This window comes from Dasypus novemcinctus, chromosome 12, assembly GCF_030445035.2.
Source record: "Dasypus novemcinctus isolate mDasNov1 chromosome 12, mDasNov1.1.hap2, whole genome shotgun sequence".
NCBI lineage: Eukaryota > Metazoa > Chordata > Mammalia > Cingulata > Dasypodidae > Dasypus > Dasypus novemcinctus.
In genome coordinates, this window is record NC_080684.1 from 43,480,840 (window position 1) to 43,490,280 (window position 9,441).

General features: G+C 38.1%; 1 pseudogene; it reads left to right on the forward strand.

Moving 5' to 3' along the window:
• Positions 1-342: 342 nt before the first annotated feature.
• On the forward strand, positions 343-4,894 carry LOC101437779 (eukaryotic translation initiation factor 5-like; annotated as a pseudogene).
• The last annotated feature ends 4,547 nt before the right edge of the window (positions 4,895-9,441 follow it).

A 9,441-nucleotide genomic window follows, 5' to 3' on the forward strand; every position in this document is an offset into this window, starting at 1 on the left:
TCTAGAATTCTAGAGAATTCTAATTCAGGAATTAGAGGCAGCAATACAAGGAAGAGGCTAAAAACACAGGCATTGTTCATAAGTCCCCATCCTAAAGGCTTCCAGGAAACTACTCTTCCTCAATTCTTGCAAAGATACTTATACTGGTTCTCTGGAAATACAGAGAGATGCCAGATCAAAGGTCACCAAGCATAAGTAAAGGTAATCAAAATAGTTCACTCTGAACAGTAAGAACCTCCTTCACAGCTTTCCTGTCTGCAGCTCCAGAAAGATGAGAGAGCCTGGAAAGTAAGGGGAAATCCAGGAATGCTGACCCAGGAAAACAGTAAGACAATAGGGAGCATGAAGTCAGACAATGCACCAATCCAGTTGGCAGGAGGTCAGACGAATTCAGTGTTGATGTTTCCAGTGGGGGAAATGGAACTAATAAATTTTTGTGAAGACTTCCAGGATGACGGTGGGCTAGAAAGCCGCAGGACTTTCTTCTCTTCCAGAAAAATATTAAGAAGACAGGCAGAAAAGACCTGGAAAAAAAAACTTCTAGGGTTTAGGACACCAGGGAAAGCCTGGACACCACCCAGAAGATAGAGGGGCAAAGGATAAGAATCATGACAGAAAAACTGTGAGTTAAAACCCATAGCTGCAGCTGCCAGCATCCTCCATCTGCCCATATAGATACTTTTTAATTCAAAGTCTTCAGGGCTTGTGTCTATAGATGAAGCGGGCCCCAGGGACCCACCACCCCAGGAAAGGGGAGAGAGGGGGGCACAGCCTAAGGCTGACACAGCTTTTGACCCACAAACTTAGTCTGCTGTGTTCCATGAGCCTTTCCAGGCCAGGGGGGCCATCCCATTGTTTACTTTGGGAGCAAGCAAGGGCCTAAAGAGATCCAAGCCACTCAATATCCCTCTCTACTGACTAGAACTGGAAAGAGGAAGCGGACTGCCAGAAAAGGCTGGAGATCTGCCCTTGAGAAACGTTGATTTATGAGGCTCTTAGCTTCCAGGCAGAATCCATTATCACACTGATCTTGTCCATGTTGCAGCAAACACACTCTGATCAGGCATTGAACTGAGAGGGCTGTGGAAGATCACCATATGCTGGCAGCGCAAGGAAGTGCATATGAGGAAATTAAGTAAAAGAGACTTCCAGCCTTCAGACCCTCCCTCCCCAAGGCCCTAGAAAGCGGGTCTGCTACCCACTGTTGGGTCCAGAGCCCAGATTTAAACAATTAACAGGGATAATCCTAAAGACTCAGAATAGGTTGAAAATCAAAAAACAGCAGTAATACACAGCCTCCCACCACTAAAGCCCTACAAAAGAGAGAAACCTCTCACCATCCTAATCAGATGCCTAGACATCAGCAAAAAATTACAAGCCATCCTTAGAAAATGGAAGAAAGGGCTCAAGGAAAGGAATATATCAAATCCCCAGAAGAGACACAGGATTTCAAACAACTAATCAAGGAGATGCCCACATATTTCCAAAATGAAATTAATAAGTTGAAAGACAATATGGCTAAAGAGAAAAAGGACATCAAGAAGACACTAAGGGAGAGTCAATAAAGCTCAGTGGTTGAATGCCAGTTTTCCTGGCCCTGGTACCTTGGGAAAAAAACGTTGTGTGGGGCAAAGTACAAATTATAATGTAAAGTGTAGTCCATGATTAGTAGCAATGCTTCAATATGTGTCTATCAATTGTAGCAAATGTACCACACTAATGAAAGAATTTAATGTGGAAAAGTGTGTGTAGGTGGTGTATGGGAATCCCCTATGTTTTTGATGTAACATTTATGTAATGTAAAGCTTCTTTAAAAATAAAAAAAAAATTTTAAATGCATTAGAGGGATACACCACCACCCTCAAAATGATAGAAGAACGTGATAGAGAAGATGGGAATAGCTGAAATAGAAGAGAGAAGAGAACAGAGAAAAAAAAGAATGGAAAAAAATTGAGCAAGGGCTAAGGGAGTGAACGATAACACAAAACACAATAACATATGTGTCATGGGAGTTCCAGAAGAAGAGAAGGAAAAAAGGGTAAAAAGAGTATTTACAGAAATAATAGCTGAAAATTTCCCAACTCTCATGAAAGAAATGAACTTACATGTCCAAGAAGCACAGCATACCCCAATCAGAATAAATCCAAATAGACCTACTCTAAGACACATACTACCCAGAATGTCAAACATCAAAAATAAAGAGAAAATTCTGAAACCAGCAAGGGAGAAGCAAAGCATCACATACAAGGGATGCCCAGTAAGACTTAGTGCAGATTTCTCATTGGAAACCATGAAGGCAAAAAGACAGTGGTATGATAAAATTAGGATTTTGAAAAAGAAAAATTGCCAACTGAGAATTCTTTATCCAGTAAAATTGTCCTTTACATATGAAGGTCAGTTTAAAATATTCACAAACAGAAACTAAGAGAGTTTGTAAAAAAGCATCCACCTTTGCAGAAATATTAATGGAAGCCTTACAGCCTGAAAGAAAGACAGGAGAAAGAGACTTGGAGGAGATTTAGAAGAAAGAACAGCAGAAAGGATAACCAAAAGAGTAAAAAGACAGACAAAAATTAGATATGACATATTAAATCCAAAGAATAAAATGGTGGAAGTAAATAATGCATTTACAATAATATCACTGAATGTGAATGGATTACTCTCTCCCCTCAAAAGATATAGGCTGACAGAATGTATTAAAATAAAAAACATGAGAGACAAAGCGAGAATATTCCAGAGAGCTGTTGCACAGTCATTGGTACCTGTACTGGGGAAACATAGCATACAAGCAAGATGCTTACAGCCTCAGTGGCAAAACTTTTTCACATCAGAGACTGAGAACTCATTTATAACATCCCTTTTTCTCCAGGCAGAAGATACCAAGAAGTTGCAATCAAAGATCTCTTATTGATAAATAATATCATCTTACTGATAAAGCCACTAATAAGCCAAAACGTCTGTCAACACCAACTGCAGTGTGTCCGACCAGTTCTACTGCTACAAGATGCCCCATCTGATTGCCAAGGTTGCGGGCAAAGGAAATGGAATCAAGACAGTTACGGTCAGGAACAGATGTGGCTCAAGGAGTTGAGCACCCGCCCTCCACATGGGAGGTCCTGAGTTCAATTTCTCATGCCTCCTAAAGGAAAAACAAAATAAAACAGACAACTAGCAGACAGGCAATGAGCAGAAACAGTGAGCAAACAGATGAGGAAGCCATCTCAGTGGGGGAAAGAAATCTTAAAAAAAAAAAAAAGACAGTTATAGTCAATGTGGTTGATGTTGCAAAGGCACTTAATTGGCCTCCAATGTATCCACCAAATATTTTGGTTGTGAGCTGGGAGTACAACCCAGTTTGATGTTAAGAACGGCCCATGTGGGAAGTGGACTTGGCCCAGTGGTTAGGGCGTCCGTCTACCACATGGGAGGTCCGCGGTTCATACCCCGGGCCTCCTTGACCCGTGTGGAGCTGGCCCATGCGCAGTGCTGATGCGCGCAAGGAGTGCCCTGCCACACAGGGGTATCCCCCGTGTAGGGGAACCCCACAAGCAAGGAGTGCACCCCATAAGGAGAGCTGCCCAGCGTGAAAGAAAGTGCAACCTGCCTAAGAATGGCACCACACACACGGAGAGCTGACACAAGATGACGCAACAACAACAACAAAAACGAAACACAGATTCCCGTGCCGCTGACAACAACAGAAGTGAACAAAAAGAAGAACACACAGCAAATGGACAGAGAGAACAGACAACTGGGGCAGGCGGGTGGGGGAGGGGAGATAAATAAATCTTTAAAAAAAAAAGAATGATCCTTACATTGTCAATGGATCTCACGGAGTGAACAAGGTGCAAGACATGTTGGAAAGATTCATTAAAATATTTGTCCTCTGTCCTGAGTGTGAGAATCCTAAAGCAGAGCTGCATGTCAACCCACAGAAGCAAACAATAGGCAACTCTTGTAACGCCTGGGGATACTAAGGCATGCTTGACACACATCTTGAGCTCTGCACATTCATTCTCAAAAATCCACCTGAGAATAGTGACAGTGGTACAGGAAAGAAAGAAGGGAAAGAAAAATAGAAAGGACAAAGACAAGGAAAATGGCTCTGACTCCAGCAGTGAGACGCCACCACCACTATCAAATGAAAGTAGTCTTCCTCCACATGCTGTGGGAGAGGAGGTGGATGACAGCTGAGGGGAAGATACAACAGAGGAAGTTCACAGCTGCAGAATGGATGACATCAGTGACCAGGTAAAAGTTTGAACACTCAGTGATGATTTGGAAAGGACCACTGAAGAATAGGTCAACAACTGTCTGATTTTGTTCAGAAAAAAAAAAGAAGAGGGTATTACTGACTTGTCTGAAAAAGAAATTGTTGCTGAAGTAGAAAGACTGGATGTAAAAGCCATGGGCCCTCTTGTTTTGACTGAAGTTCTTTTTAATGAGAAAATTAAAGAGCAAAATCAGAAATACCGGCGTCATTTCCTATGATTTTGTCATAACAACAAAAAGGCTCAATGGTACCTTCTTCAGAGTTTGGAGTGTATAGTAGCCATGCAACAAGCTCACCTCATCTCCGGGAGCCCACATATATTGAAGGAGAAGTATGACACAGACCTTTTGGAAGAAGAGGTCATCATCATCTGGTCAGAAAAGGCCTTTAAGAAGTATGTCTCAAAAAAAACTTGCCAAAGAGATTCATGTCAAAACAGAACCATTTATAAAATAGTTGAAGGAAGCAGAGAAATCTTCTTGTGGTGAACAGGAAGATGAAAATGAAGATGAGAATAATGAGGAGGTGCATTCAAAGACTGCCAGTGAACCTAGCACTGTGAAGTAGGATCCTGTGAAGTAGGACAACAAGGCTGATGACATTGATATTGATGCCATTTAAAGTGATGGATGCAAGCTAGTTAAACAGTGTAGTACTACAAATTTTCTACTTTATAAGCCAGGAGTGCAACATGTATGTACAAAAGCTAAAATGGCTTAACATCATACTAAAAATGTTTTACAGTGAGTGGTCTGTAATTAAGCCCAATGAGACATCTAGGGAGTCTGTACACAGCAGTGGGCAAATACAGTTTGCTTATTCATAGTATGTTTCTTTTTGAAAAACTAGTAGTGGACACATAGATCACATATATTCAGGTATAGAAAATAGCGATTTGTTTTTGGTAATTCTTCAGATTTTTGTCTCTGAATAACTTAGTCTCCTTTTTAATATGGTACACGATCATTTAACCTGATAAGAGTCTATTAGATATGATATTGTTATGTGCTGACTGAGACTGTAAAAAGTTCTTCAGCAGAATATAGACCTAAACTTATTTGTAATTAATTATCTTATTCAGCCATTCACAACCATAGTTTGTTTTTAAGTTTTCTCTCTAGACCCTCATATTGGCATATGGTAGTGTACATTCTAACCATGCCAGGGTGGACTGATAATCAAAGGGAAGTGCAACACCTTTATCTTAACTGAGAAGTAAAAATGACCTGTGTCCTATTAATAATTTTAAGAGCAGGTTTTGAAATCTGAATGTTTTTTGTTTTGTTTTGATTTTCTATTTGTGTACACTTGTCCAAAATTGTAGTCTTGGAAGTCATGTGCATTGTACTTTGCAAGAACTAGGGAAGTTATTAACAAATAAGCATTTTATGTGTATGTAGCTATAGCTTTGTAGTGAAAGAAAACTCAAACGTGGGTGTATTTTTACATAGCAAGTACTGTGGTTTTGTTTGTAGGAAGCAGGAAAAGGTGCACTTAATCCCTAGCAAAAACTGAGCATAATTTTTCAGTTTTGACCTATATGATATAGATTATGATTTCAAAATGTTTAGACAAAAACTGCATCTTTTGTTTATTGACTCTGTTTTTTCAATTGATATTATGGTTTATTCTTTAATGACTTTTACATTTGAACATACAATTTGTGCTTTGTAGATTTTGATTGCTATCTTGAAAATAATAAGTCTTAAACTTGATTTTTTTAATGCCTTATTTAAAAAAAACAACCCGTGAACTATTCAAATGCTGCCTAGAAGAGACTCACCTTAGACCCAGGAATACAAACTGGCTGAGAGTGAAAGATTAGAAAAAGAAACAGTAACCAAAAACAAGCAAGTGTAGCTATACTAATATCAGACTGCCCATGTGCAGTGCTGATGCACGCAAGGAGTGCCCTGCCATGCAGGGGTGTCCCCCACATAGAGGAGCCCCACACGCAAGGAGTGCACCCGTAAGGAGAGCTGCCCAGTGCGAAGGAGGGTGAAGCCTGCCCAGGAATGGTGCTGCACACACGGGGAGCTGACACAACAAGATGACGCAACAAAAAGAAACACAGATTCCCATGCCACTGACAACAACAGAAGCGGACAAAGAAGAACACGCAGCAAATAGACACAGAGAACAGACAACCGGGGCGGGGGGATAGGGGAAGGGGAGAGAAATAAAATAAAATTTTAAAATCTTTAAAAAAAATTTATAGCCTTAAATGCCTATATTTAAAAAGAAGAGCTAAAATCAAAGATCTAACTAAACAACTGGAGAAACTACAAAAAGAACTGCAAGCCATTTCCAAACTAGAAGAAAAGAAGATGTAATAAAGATTAGAACAAGAATAAATGAAATTGAGAGGAAAAAAACATTAGAGAAAATCAACAAAACCAAAAGCTGGTTTGTTGAGATCAGTAAAATTGACAACCCCCTAGCTAGACTAACAAAGAAAAAAGAGAGAAGATGTAAATAAATACAATCAGAAATGAAAAGGGGCAAGTTACAACTGAGGCCACAGAAATAAAAAGGATCATAAGAGGATATTATGAAAAAATGTATGCCAACAAACTAGACAACCTAGAAATGGACATATTTCTAGAAATGCACAAACAACCTAAACTGACGCTATAGGAAATACAAGAACTTAGCAAACCAATCACATTTAAAGAGATCAAATCTGTCATTAAAAATATTCCAAAAAAAAAAGTCCAGGACCAGATGGCTTCACAGGCGAATTCTACGAAGCATTTTCTAAATATATGTTTTTAAAGATATTTAGATTATATAAATGTTACATAAAAATATAGGGGATTCTCATATGCCCCGCTTCCTACACCTCCCACATTTTCCCACATTAGCAACATCCTTCATTAGAGGTAGAACATTCGTTACAATTGATGGAAACATTTTGGAGCATTGCCACTAAACATGAATTATAGCTTATACCAAGCATCTTGAGAAGAATTAACACCAGTCCTATTTAAATTCTTCCAAAAATTTGAAGAGGAGGGAAAATTATCCAACACATTTTATGAAGCTAACATCACCCTAATACCAAAGTCAAATAAAGACACCACAAGGAATGTGACATGATGATGGGGGAGAGTGTTGTTGTGGGGGGAGTGGTGGGGTGGGGATGGTGGGGGCGAATGGGGACCTCATATTTTTTTAATGTAATATCTTTTTAAAAAAATGAATAAATTGAGAAGAATTTGGAAAAAAAATAAAAATAAAAAAAAGGATGGCCAAAAAAAAAAAGACACTACAAGGAAAGAAAATTACAGACTAATCTCTCTAATGAACATAGATGCAAAAATTCTCAACAAAATACTTGCAAATAGAATTCAACAGCATATGAAAAGACTTATGCATACTGGTATGCAAGGGTGATTCAACATAAGAAAATCAATTAATGTAATACACCACAAAAACAAATTGAAGGGAAAAAACATGTTTATCTTGATTGATGCACAAAAGGCATCCAACAAAATCAAACATCCTATCTTGAAAAAACACTTTGAAAGATAAGGATAGAAGGAAAATTCCTCAATATGATAAAAGGCATATATGAGAAACCCACAGCCAACATCATACTCTACAGGAAAACATTGAAAGCTTTCCCTCTAAGATCAGGAACAAGACAAGGATGCCCACTGTCACCATTGTTGTTCATCATTGTGCTAGAAGTTCTAGCTAGAGCAATTAGGCAAGGAAAAATAAATAAAAGGCATCCAAATAGGAAAAAAGGAAGCAAAACTCTCACTATTTGTGGATGATGTGATTCTATAATTAGAAAATTCTGAAATGTGTATGAGAAAGCTACTTGAGCTAATAAATGGATTCAGGAAAAAGGCAGCATACTAGACCAAAAAGCAAAAATCAATAATGTATCTATACACTAGTGCTGAGGAGGAAATCGGGGAAATTTTGATTAACAATAGCAACAAAAAGACACAAATACCCAGGAATCAATTTAACTAAAGAATTAGAGGACCTATATGCAGAAAACTACAAAACAATGCTAAAAGAAATCAGTGAAGACCTAAACAAATGGAAAGACATTCCATGTTCATGGAATGGAAGATAAAATATAGTGAAGATGTCAATCCTACTCAAACTGATTTATAGATTCAATGCAATACCAATCAAAATTCCAAAAGTCTACTTTACATAAATATAAAAGGCAATTACCAAATTCATTTGGAAGGGAAGCTGCACCCAAATAGCCAAAAGCATTCTAAAAACGATGAACAATGTGGAAGGAATTTCACTGCCTGACCTTGAAACATATTACAAAGCTACAGTGTTCAAAACAGCATGGTATTGGCATAAAGATAAACACATTGATCAGTGGAATAGAATTGAGAGTCCAGAAATAAACCCTTACCTACAGTCAACTGGTTTTTGACAAATCTACCAAGTCCATGTTAATGGGACAAAACAGTCTCTTCAACAAATAGTGCTGGTAGAATTGGATATCCATAACAAAAAGAATGAAAGAGGACCCCTATCTCACTCCCTATACAAGAAAAAACTCAAAATGGATCAAAGATCCAAATTAAAAATTAGGACCATAAAACTACAAAAGAAAATGTAAGGAAACATTTTAAAGACCTTATGGTAGGTCATGGTTTCTTGAACCTTACACCCAAAGCATGAGTAACAAAAGAAAAAAATAGATAAATGGGACCACCTCAAAATCAAACACCTTTTTTCACTTCAAAGGACTTTGTCAAAAGGGTTAAAAGGCAGCTGACTCAAAGGGAGAAAATATTTGGAAATCACATATCCAATAACAGTTTAATATCCATGGTATATAAAGAGATCTTACAACTCAACAATAAAAATACAAATGACCCAATTAAAAAATGGGCAAAAGACTTGAATAGACATTTGTCCAAAGAAGAAATAGAAATGGCAAAAAAACTCATGAAAAAAATGTTCAACCTCAGTAGCATTTAGGAAAATGCAAATCAAAGCTACAAAGAGATATTATTTCACACCTATTAAAATGACACTATTAAAAAGACAGAAAACTACAAGTGTTGGAAAGGATGTGAAGAGATAGAACTGCTTAATCACTGTTGAATGGGTATGAATAGTGGTATAGCCAATGTGGAGGACTGTTTGGTGATTCCTATGGACTTTTTTTTTCCTCTCCC